The sequence below is a fragment of the Furipterus horrens genome, unplaced genomic scaffold (genome assembly GCF_987537825.1).
Source record: "Furipterus horrens unplaced genomic scaffold, mFurHor1.1.pri manual_scaffold_1, whole genome shotgun sequence".
NCBI lineage: Eukaryota > Metazoa > Chordata > Mammalia > Chiroptera > Furipteridae > Furipterus > Furipterus horrens.
Window position 1 is genome coordinate 176,421,759 of NW_028327171.1, and position 12,734 is coordinate 176,434,492.

The following is a 12,734-nucleotide window of genomic DNA, read 5'->3' on the forward strand; positions in this document are numbered from 1 at the left end:
TTCTGTATCTTTATTATTTACCCATCACAGCTGAGTATAAATGGACCTTAGTAAATGTTTGATGACTAAATACATTGATGTGTCTGAGTTGTTAGTGAGTTGAATGGTTGCCCCCAAATTATACATCCACATTCTAATACCCAGAATCTGAATATTACTGTGTAGCAAGAACATAAGGTTAAATTAAGGATCTTGAGAAGCTCCTGTTTAGACAGTCGAGGAGATAGGGAGAGGGGAGGTTAATCCTGGTGATTACCTTAGTTGTCCATAAATCCAATTATAAATGTCCTTATAAGAGAGAAACAGAGAGAAACCTGACACAGAACAGAGAGACAATCAGAGGAGAAGGTACTGAAGACAGAGGCAAAGATTGGAGTGTTGTTGCCACAAGGTGAGCATCAAAACGTGCCAGCAGTCACCAAAAGCTAGAAGAGGTAAGCAGTGGATTCTCCCTTAGTGTCTTCAGCAGGTGTTCGGGCATGCCGAAAACTTCTTTGGACTTCTGACCCCAGAACTGGGAGAGAATAAGTTTCTGTTTTTAAATCACCCAGTTTGTGTTAATGTATTACAGCAGACATAGGAAACTAATATATGTGTATAGTGTTTTGAGGCAATACTATCCTACTGCCAAAAAGAGAATAGGAATATTTATGTCCAACTTGGCGTGACATTTCCTTCCTTTCTTCCTCCCTCCGTCCCTCTGTCCCTTCCTTCCTTCCTTCCTAAGATTTTATTTTATTTGTTTATTTTTAGAGAGAGGGGAAGAGAGGGAGAGAAAGAAACATTCATGTGAGAGAGAAACATCAATCGGTTGCCTCTTGTACGTGCCCTGACTGGGGACCAAACCTGCAAGCCAGACGTGCCCTGCCAGGAAGCATTGCAGAAGGATGCCTAACCAGCTGAGCCACACCAGTCAGGATGGCATAGTTTTCCTTTAATAATAATTGGAGTAAACACAATCTTATTCTGGATTAATTAGTTTCTTATTGCTGCTGAAATAAATTATCACAGATTAGTGTCTTCATACAATTCAAATTTATTATCTTAAAATTCTGGAGGTCTGAAGTCTGAAATGGGTTATAATAGGTTAAAATCAAGACATTGGTGGGGCTGTGTTATTTTCTGGAGGCTCTAGGGGAGAATCTTACTTTTTTTTGCCCCCCAGCTTCTAGGAGCTGCCCAGATTCCTTGGCTCATGTTTCCCTGCCATCTTTAGACCTTGTAGTGGAGTCTTTCTTACATATTTCTTTTCCCTCCTGATTTAAGGACCCCTGTGATTATGTCAGATTTACCGGGTTAGTCTGGGAAAATCATATTTAAAGTGAGATTAGCAATCTTAATTCCATCTGCATCCTTAATTCCAGTTCCTGTTTACCATGGAATGTAACTTATTCACAGTTTCTGGTTATTGGGACATGGATATCTTTGGGGGACCATTTTCTGCCTATCACATATTTAATAGAATTTAAAAAAATTGGTCACCAAAATTTTTTTACTGTAATACCATACTAGTCATAGTACCGTTGAATGGTCTCTAGTTTTGGTGGGTCAAAATAATAAATGATAGTTTTAAAAATCAAATAGTTCTTAAATACTTAAAATGAAATGCAGCAGTCTTTAGCTTTATTTCTCCAGAACTAACTAGGTCAGACTTTAGAACTATTTCCTTTTGGAATTTACTTCCATTTACCTAAATGAGATGCTGTCTTAGTTTCTTGTTGCCACTATAACAAATTATCACAAACTTACTGGCTTAAAACAACTCAGATTTATTCTCTTAGAGTTCTAGGAGTCAGAAGTCCAAAATCAATTTCATTGGGCTAAAGTCAAGGTTTTGGTAGGACTGGTTCCCTCTGGAGGCTCTAGAAAGAATTCTGTATATAGTTTTCCTTCAGCTTCTAGTCCAATCTGTTTCCATCATCACATCACCTCTCTGGAGCAAAATCTCCCTCCTCTCTCTTGTGAGGACACTAGTGAATATTTCGTGCGGGGCGGGGGCGGGGAGGATCCATCTGAATAGTCCTGGATAATCTTCACATCTCAAGATCTTTAATTATATCTGCAAAGTCCCGTTTGCCATATAAGGTAAGGTTCCAGGTATTAGGCTGTAGTCATCCTGGAGGGCCATTACTCAGTTAGCTGTATTTAATTATATTGCTAATTTTTAATTTTCAGTTTTCAGTATTGCTATATTTAAGGTGATTGAAGATATTATATCTTATCTCCCCCACATTATCTCAATATAATTATATTAAACTTTATTCCTTTGTTATGTTTATATTATTATGTGACTAATTAAAACACTGTCAGTGCTGAATGAACTATTACAATCTATCCTTTCTGTACAATTTTAATTTTTCTTTAATAATTGTTTCTTTCCCCATTTGTCTAATTTTCTATGTGCCATTTGCTCTTTTTATTTTAAACAAATGTTCTGTTGCTATGATACATTTGTATCTTTTTTAAATGTTCAAACATAGTGTTGAACACATTTTTTTTTTTAGACCGAGATCATCTCTCTCTTAGCCTCTCTTTTGGCTGTTCCCTGTTTCAGCATGGTATATAGTTATCATCCTATGACTTGCCTTAGTAAGTTTCTCGAGTTGAGCTATTTTTCCTAGATAATATGTTTTCTTCTTAGTTTATTTCCTCATTTTGGTGAAGAACATATTTGAGTAGCTTTCTAGGAAAGCTTGCATGGGAAGTGAAAGTAAAGACCTCATTTCTGAAATTCCTTTTTCTCTGTCTTTACACTGGATTGCTAGTTTGGCCAGGTGTAGTATTTTGCATCAGAATTTTGGTGGCAGCATCCCATTGTCTTCTAGCTCATAGTGTTCTGTGGCAGTTATTTGTGGTATTGATAAGTCTTTGTATGTGGCTTGGCTTTGAAAATTTAAGATCTCTCTATGGTTAGTGTACTCAGTTTAACAAATGTGCCTTGGTGTGGAACTGTTTCATCTGTTTTGTTGGGGAATTAATTGATGGATCCTTTAAAGACACTTATCTTTAGTTCTGGGAAACTTCGCTGTATTTGTTTGATAATTGTTCTCCTTTTCTTTGTTCCTTCTTCCTGGGATTCCTTATAATTATGAGCACTGTAGATTTTCTAATTTTCAATTTTTTCTCCCTTACATTGTCTTTTAATATGTATTCTACTTTCTCAGAATTATCCTCAATCACAGTTTCCAGTTTTTATAATAATTCTTTTGTCTTTTTAATTCCCAAGAACCATTTTTGTTGTTGATTTTTAATTATACTTAAAAATATAGCATCCTATTGTTTCATAGATATTCTATCTTACCAGTGAGATTAATGTTGGTCTTTTTTATTCCTGCTCATATTGTCTGTTTTATTATAGTTATTTTCTTTTTCTTTTTCCACCTCTTCTGTCTTTCTTGGTGAAGGCATATTTATTGAATGGTTACTAAAGAGCTACTTGGAATTAGTGCGTGTATGTACATCAGCATTCACAGGAAGGGGGAAATTTGTGGAGAGAGTCCCCTTCTCTCCCCAGAGGTGGGACGATATGTGGCTCAAAACCTCCATTCTTTTTTATCACATGATCTTTCTGGTGAGACTTGTCCCTACCATGAGTCACTTTGTTAGCATAAACTGGTGCACTTGAGCAGCCCTCTTCATGAAGAGCAAAAACACTTCTCTTGCTAGGGAAATTGTAGAGTTTAGAGGTTAACTCCCAGGGACCTGGCAAAGGTCTGACCTCTCTTTGGGATGAGGCCAAATTCTTTACTATATATTGTGATACTTTGTTTCATGGTAAGAAGGAAACCCTTTTTTCCAAGTTTCATATGCCATGTATCTGTTTAAAATTTTGCAGTCTACTCATTTCTTTATTTTCATTTAGATGCATGGTTTATTTTGAAGTAATTGAATGTGTTCTTTAAGTGAAGACATTTTCATAAAGGGTGATAAGGTCTTTTGCCCTTCACTTTAATCTGATATTAGCAGAGTGTTTGAATTGTGATTTATCAAGGGAGAGACATTTGATGTGGTTTGTTAGGTACACTTTATTTTCATCTCATAAAGCATAGCATGTGGATACCAGAAGTCTGATTGAAAGGAAGTAAAATCAGTGGAGCAATTAAACATTAGCAAGGTGGGGAGCAATTATGCTAAACTTATGTAAATAGTTTTAGATTATGTATAAGTAATTATGTTTTTCAGAGTAGTTGACAGGGCAAAAATTAGATTTCTTATTTGTTTGAGACTTAATTTTTATTTTTTATTTTTTTAAAGGTTACAATGGTTGTTTCATTTGAGCCTTCATTTAATTTCTTGCTTGGGTTGTTACATAGTGTAGCATAAATAAATTGTACCATTTTAATGGTAATACAAAACATAAAAAGATTGTATTGCCTTCAGATTTTATACCAAAATGCCCTTCTTTATCTTTTGTGTTTAAAGGTATGTCTTTGTAGTAAAAACTAAATTTATTTAAGAGTATTTTTTGACCAAAAAATAAAAAACAACAAAAAAAACCCACCCTCGTAGACACAGGCAATAATATGGTGATTACCAGCGGGAATAGGGGAAGGGCGCGGAAGAGGATAAAGGAGGGATAAATGGTGATGGAAGAAGACTTGCCTTGGGGTGGTGAACACATAATACAGTGTACAGATGATATGTTATAGAACTGTACACCTGAATTTTATTAACCAATGTCATCCCAATAAATATAATTTAAAAAGGGGTGTGTGTCATTTTAAATCAGCCTCATTTTAGAAATGTATTATTCCTATTAAATGCATCTGTGATGATGAGAAAAAAAATTGTTAAGTGTAGATTATAGCATTGATGCAGTTGAATATTCATTTCAGTGATTTACTTTGTGTTCTCTTAAAAAGTTAAACATGAACTCAGTTTTAAAAGATTAATCTATAGGACTTAGCTATGTAATATAATGGGATTCTATTTCCTTCTCGTGTACCTTTATTTTCTCTAAATCTGATTGTTGCATATAGATTTTGCTTAATTGCTTTTATACAAATATTTGAATATTTGTTTCTCAAGCTTTCTGGCAGCTAAATTGTTTTTTAGCCTGTTAACTTGATGACTGAACAAATAAGTATTCGGTTGTGAGCATCTTTCCTTGTTTTCTAGTAGGTTCTAGGATAGTATTCTGAATTAAATAGAATCGTTAATAAGCCTAATAGATCTGAGGTGATCTGAAATGTATTTTTTTCCTTAAGGAAAGGCTACATAAATTAAATTAATTGTGGTTTCTAAATTTGAACCCAAATGAAGTAAAGGGATTCAAGTTGTATGGAATAATTAAGGAGTTAAGACTTTTGAAATTTTTAGGTGACCATAATGATTTTCTCCTTAGTGAGAAGCACATTGTTGCATTGTAGTTTTTAGTTGATTGATACTTTTAACTTTTGATCCTGTTGAGGGTATAATTTTGGTTTGGTATTGTTTGGAGGCAAGAGATGTACTCATTCCTAGAAGTCCTTTAGACTTGACTCTGAGTATATTTGCACTCTTAATGCAAAAGAATAATTGTACCAAGTATATCATTTATATTGAAGTTATATATTTTTAAAAACAGTAACTTTTTCAAGTTCTTGTCTACTGTTCCATTTGATTCTTGAAATTACAAGTCTTTGTGTTATAGGTTAATTTATGGGTGTAACAAGAAGATCTAGCATTCACTTATTACAGGTTTATTGAGATATAATTGACATAAAACATTGTGTAAGTTTAAGGTATATGATGTGTTGATTTGATGCACTTATATTTTGCAGAATGACTAGTGTTAGCTAACACTTAGTTACCATTTTTTTTTTGTGGTGAGAACATTTAAGATCTACGTTATTAGCAGCTTTCAACTATCTAATACAGTGTTCTTAACCATAATACAATACTGTACTTTAGATTCCCAGATCTACTCATCTTATGACTGGAAATTTGTACCTTTTTACCAATAACTTCCCATATGCTTCAGCCCATGGTAACTACCACTTCACTAGCTGTTTCTATGAGTTTGGCTTTTTTACATTCCACAGGCACGTAAAATCATACAGTAGTTCCCTTTCTCTGACTTCATTCACTTATCATCATGAACATCACACCCTCAAGGTCCATATTGTTGCAAAGGGCATGATTTCCTATACATTCATTGATTGATGGACACTTAGATTGTTTCCATATCTTGGTTATTATGAATAATGCTGTAATGAACATGCGAGTGACAATATCTCTTTGAGATACTGTTTTCATTTTCTGTGGCTATATATCCAGAAGTGAGATTGCTAGATCATGTGGTAGTTATGTCTGTTCTCACCAGCAGTACATAAAGATTCTTTTTTCTTCAAATCCTTACCAACACTTCTCTTGTCTTTCTGATGATGGCCATTGTAAAAGATGTGAGGTGATATCTCATTGCGGTTTTGATTTGTATTTCCTTGATGACTAGTGATGTTGAGCACCATTTTGTTTTTTGTACCTGTTGGACATTTGTATATCTTTGAAAATATATTTATTCAGCTACTCCTAACTATTAAAAAAAATCAGATTGTTTTCTTTGGTATTGAGTTGTTTGTATTAGCTTCTTAAATATTTTGGATATTAACCCCCATCAGATGTATGGTTTGCAATTATTCCATTCTGTAGGTGGTTTTTTGGTTTTTTCATTTTGTTGATGGTTTTATAAATGGCTTTAAGAAGTATGGATATTATGGTATTCTTTTGATCCATGAACACAATATCTTTCCATTTGTTTGTGTCTTTGGTTTCTTTCATCCGAGTCTTGCAGTTTTCAGTATAAAAATCTTTCACCTTCTTGGTTAATTTAATTTATTGTTTTTGATGGTATTGTAAATGGAATTTTTAATTTTTTGGAAATTTTTTGTTGTTCATATATTAGGATTTCCTATATATAAGATTATATTATGTGTAGACAAAGACAGTTATACTTCTTTATTTCCATTTTGGATACCTTTTATCTCTTTTTCTTGCTTGATTGCTCTGGCTAGGACTCCTAGTACTATGTTGAATAGGAGTGATGAGTGGGTACCATTTTTGTATTCCTGGTTTTAGAGGAAGAGCTTTCAATCCTTTCTCCACTAAGTATGATGTTAGACGCGGTTTGTTGTATATCACCTTTATTATGTTGAGGTATGCTCCTTCTATACCCAATTTGTTGAGAATTTTTATCACGAAAGGATGTCATGTTTTGTCAGGTGCTTTTTCTGCATTTATCAAGGTGATCATTTGATTTTATATTTTATTCTATTAATATGGTATATCACATTTGTTTTAAGTATGTTGACCTGCTCTTGCATTCTAAGGATAAATCCTGCTTAATTATGATGTGTGATTATTTTAATGTGCTGTTGAATTTAGTTTGCTAATGTTTTTTGAGAATTTTTGCAACTATGTTAATCAGGAATGTTCCTTTGTAGTTTCCTTTTCTTGCAATGCCCTTATCTGGCTTTTCTATGAGGGTAATGTGGGCCTTGTAAAATGAAACACTTACTGAACCCCTTAAATAGGCTCTCTCAGTTAATCATCAGCTATGTTGCATAGGATATTTTAATATATTTGTGTTTGTGTTCATGATACAATTGCTTTTAGGATTAAATACGAATGTTGTAGTTCCCCCTTATTTGTGGTTTTATTTTCTGCAGTTTCATTTACCCATAGTCAACTGCAATAAAAAAATATTAAATGGAAAAACCGAGAAATAATTCATAAATTTTAAATTGAGTGTTGTTTTAAGTAGTATGATGAAATCTCTCACGTCCCACTCCATCACTCTCAGGATGTGAATCATCCCTTTGTCTAGTGTTTCCACACTGTATACACTATTCACTTTGTGTTCAGGTAGCCCTTATTTACTTGATGATGGCTTCAAAGCATAAGAGTAGTGATGCTGGCAATTCATATATGCTGAAGAGAAGCCACATGGAACTTTCTTTAAATGTAAAGAAGAATACAGTAAAATGATATTTTGATAGAGACCACATTCCCATAACTTATTATAGTATATTACTATAATTGTTCTATTATTATTTATTATTGTTGATAATCTCTTACTATGCCTAATTTATAAATTAAATTTTATCATGGGTATATATGTATAAGAACAAATATACAGTCCTGTGTTGCTTAACAATGGAGATATGTTCTGAGAAAAGTGTCATTAGGTGATTTTATCATGTGAACATTGTAGAGTACAAATCTAGATGGTATAGCCTACAACACACCTGGGCTTTATGGTATAGCTTATTTCTCCTGGTCTACAAATGTATACAGCATGTTACTACTATATTGAATACTGTAAACAGCTGTAACACCATGGTATTTCTGTAGCTACATACACCTAAACGTAGAAAAGATACAGTCACCATTGCTCTGCAACGCAGAAGATCAACTGCTGAGACCACCTTGAAAAGAAGATGATGCTAAACAGAGCTCTGATTTGGGGGACCCTGGCCCTCACCACCATGATGTGTCTTTGGGGAGGTGAAGACATTGTGGCTGACCACGTTGCTGCCTATGGCTTGGAGGTCTACAGTCCTGTGGTCCCTCTGGCCAGTACACTTTTGAATTTGATGGAGATAAGGAGTTCTACGTGGACCTGCAAAAGAAGGAGACTGTCTGGCGACTGCCTGAATTTAGCAAATTTGGAAGTTTTGACCCACATGGTGGACTGAGAGAAATGGCTACGTCAAAACACAACTTGGAGGTCATGATTAAACGCTCCAGCTCTACTGCTGCTATCAGTGAGGTTCCTGAGGTGACTGTTGCCCAAGTCTCACGTGGAGCTGGGTCAGCCCAGCATCCTCATCTGTGTGGTGGACAACATCTTCCCTCCTGTGATCAACATCACACGGCTGAGCAATGGGCACTCAGTCACAGAGGGTGTTTTTGAAACCAGCTTCCTGTCCAAGAATGCTCATTCCTTCCTCAAGATCATTTACCTCACCTTCCTCCCTTCTGCTGACGACATTTATGACTGCAAGGTGGAGCACTGGGGCCTGGACGAGCCACTGCTGAAACACTGGGAGCCTGAGATTCCAACCCCTCTCTCGGAGCTGACAGAGACTGTGGTCTGTGCCCTGGGGCTGGCCGTGGGCATCGCGGTGGGCACCATCTTCATCTTCCAGGGCCTGCACCCAAGTGGTGCCCCCAGGCACCAAGGGCCCTTGTGAGTCACGCTCCAGAAGGGAAGATGCATTGCCCATCTTTGAGAGTAGAAGAGTGGACATGCTAGGTGACCTAGCACTATCCTCTGACCAAGTTCATCATATTCCTTCTCTCCTCCAATACCCTTCTTCTCTGGGACTTAAGGTGCTATTCTCTCAGAGCTCACAAACCCCTGGAATTTTCCCCCTCACCGCCTGATATATACATATATTTTTTCTCATTTGTTACCTACTATGTGGATCCGTGGGATATTCCATCCGTCTACCTAATTCCTTGTGACCCTGATCTGATATCTCCATTAGAGCAATAAAGCCCCTTTATGAGGTACAAAAAAAAAAAAAAAAGAAAAAGCAAGAAAGGGTACAATAAATAAAGCATGATATTAAAAAAAAAAAAAAACCACAACAGTTCACTTGTATAGTCCACTTACCATGACTGGAGCTTGTAGGAATGGGAGTTGCTCTGAGTGAGTCAGTGAGTTAGTGGTGAGTAAATGTGAAGGCCTAGGACTGTAGACTGTAAACACTGGGCACCAGCATCACCACAGGCGCTTAGGTGCTGATGTATTGTGCTATGATGTTACAATGGCTATGATGTCACTAGGCAATAGGAATTTTTCAGCTAGGTTATAATCTTTTAAAAAAGTCGTCATCCAAGTACATGCTTATTGATTTTAGAAAGAGGGCAAGGGGTGAGAGATGATGGGAGAGAAGCATAGATATGAGAGAGAAACATCCATGAGTTGCCTTTCTTATGCCCCACAAGGACTGAATCCACAACCTAGGCATGGGCCCTGATTGGGAATTGAACCTGTGACCTTTCAGTTTACAGAATGACACTCCAACCAACTGAGCCACACTGGCCAGGGCAGCTCCATTATAATCTCAAGGGATCACTGTCTTATATGCAGTTTGCTGTTGTGTGGCATGACTTTAGTGTATCTAGGGCTTGGTACCCATGGTTTTAGGCATCCTCTGTGAGGGTCTTGGAACATATCCCCTGAGGATAAGGGGGGGAGTACTGTATTAATACTCAATATATACAGTCATCATCATTAATATTGTTACTGTTCTTGTTTATATTTTTGTTGTAATATTTGGGAAGTGAGGCTTAATAGCTTGCTTTAATTGTGACAGTAGTAGAACTGCAATGTGAACTGAATACAAAGCATATTACTTACTCTCCCCACTACATGATGTTCTCTACCAAGGCCAATGATTGGCCCAGGCCTAGCGTTAGTCCCTGCTGTTCAACCCAGTCTAGTTCCGGTTCGTGTCACAATTACATGTTGTCTTCCAAAGTGCAAGATGTTGTGCTGCCCTTCCCCCTATATATTAAAAATTGTTCTATTTTGTAATGCAGTAGTAGTTGGAACAAGAGGCTTTATAATAAAATAGTCTCCCAGAATAAACCATTGGGGACTGTTTAGTTTTTTTTCTTTTTGAGTGTTATAATTATATCTTTTTAAATATTTTATTTATTTATTTTTAGAGGAGAAGGGAGGGAGAAAGAGAGGGAGAGAAACATCAGTTGGTTGCCTCTGGCATGCCCTCAACAGGGGACCCAGCCAGTAACCCAGGCATGTGCCCCAACCAGAAATTGAACTGGTGACCTTTTCATTTGCAAGGTGATGCCCAACCCACTGAACCACACCATTCAGTGCTATAATGATATCTTGAGAGTAACTTGGTTTTCCTTTCCTCCTTTGTTGTACGTTAATAGAGTGTCACTGTGAGTCACTGTGATACATTACTAGCATGTTTAAGAGAACTTTTTATATGGTTTGAGGAAATCATTCTGTATTCATTATTAGAAAGTTAAAGCTCATTTGTAACCCTTTTTGCATCTCAGCTTTGTATTTCAATAGTAATAACTTTATTATGCATTTCCTAATAGGTTTCGTCACTGTAAATTCTGTTAGTCATGCCTTTATAAGACATATAGGAGATATTCGACACAAGATTAGCATTTACCAAAAATATGTGTTTTGTTGAGGGTAAAATGTACTTGAGTACAGGAAATTTTGAGTCGAAAGTAATTACAATTTTTTAAAAATTGAATAACATTCGAGAGCTTGTTAAAAATTGAAGACCAAAATGCTTTTAGATTACAGCTATTGGTACTTGGCATTAAAGTTAAAACAGAAAACTTTAAAGTATGTATTAATTAAAATAATCTGTTTCATCTAAACATAAATAACCTTTTTTAAAGTAAAATATAACTTCTACAAGAAAATATATTCATGAGAAGAGTGACATTGTTTTATGTTTTCAAATCTTAATGTCTCACTTAAAATACAGCTGAATTCTCATATCTGCTTCTGTATTCAATCTGAATTGACTGAACCACATCAAGAAGTGTCTGGGAAAGTTCAATGTACTCTCATGAGTGAGTGAAAGCAAAAAAGGCAAAAGAAACCTTAAATTATCTTGAAAAAAATGTTTTGACTTAGCTGATCCCATGAGAGGGTCTTGGGGACCAGAGGATCTAAGGACCACTCTTGTACAACTGTTGCTGTAACTAGAGTGTTAACTAGATTACTGGCTGAGAGCTCATGCTTTGAATTTGAGTTGCTTACATTGGCATTGGAGCTTTCTTTTTGGATGTTATTTCCCATTACCCTATTTCTAATTTGTTAAATGGAGCTACTGATAAGATCTATCATATAAGGTTGTTAGAATTAAATTATACATGTAGAGAATGGTATTGCAAGTGTACTCAGTGAAATACTACCATTCATTATCATTTCAAATATTTTGTCCTGTTATGTCATCCTTGCTCACAATTTATCATTGCCTTCCCAACTCATTACAGGTAAAAGCCTAAGTTTTACAGTGGTTTACAAAGTTTTTCTTCTGATACCTTGTTACCTCTCTGTGCTCACCTGCTTGTTCTGACATTCTGCAATCTGCCCCATCACTGTAAAGACTGGCTTGCTTCCTCTTCATCAGACCCCAGTCATATCCTTTCTCAGGGACTTTGTACTCGTTTTTTTCTTTTCCCACCTAATATTCACATCTTAAGATATTGGCAGGTTTTGCCTCCCATCTCCTTCAGGTTTTTGTTTTGAGGGTACGTAAGTGAAATATTTTTTCTATTAAACCCTTCTGCATATGTGCATACATACTTCTTATCTCCCTTCTCTGCTTTATTTTTTGTAGGATTGTCTGTTTTATGACATACTAGGTATTTACTTATTTGCCTCTCTTTCACTAGAATTTAAGCCCCTTTAGAAATAGAATTTTTTTTTTAAAATCTAACTTGTTCATTACTATATCTTAGATACCTGGAATTATGCTTGGTGCATATTTAAGTGCTGAAAAAATGTTTCTTTATGAGTGAATCATTATTACTACTCCAAAAACTAAAGAAAAGTGATCTCTGCTGCTCAGAAAGGTGTGGTCTCAATAGGACAGTGCCTCTGAGATAAAGTGAATGTGGAAAGCATTTCACTTGGTATGTTGGACATGGAGTACTACTCATTAATTGGTAGCTGTTACTGAAGGATAAGAAAAGAAAGAACAGAATCAGACATTTCAAGTAGAAATGACCTGAATAAAAGAAAA

General features: G+C 35.8%; 1 protein-coding gene and 1 pseudogene across 3 annotated transcripts in view; both read left to right on the top strand.

Annotated features, from left to right (window-relative positions):
- The window catches only part of NUP35 (nucleoporin 35), a 38,531-nt gene that overhangs the window by 14,002 nt on the left and 11,795 nt on the right, over positions 1-12,734 (top strand). The gene's annotated exons all lie outside the window — the stretch shown is intronic.
- On the top strand, positions 8,338-9,502 carry LOC150022341 (SLA class II histocompatibility antigen, DQ haplotype D alpha chain pseudogene; annotated as a pseudogene).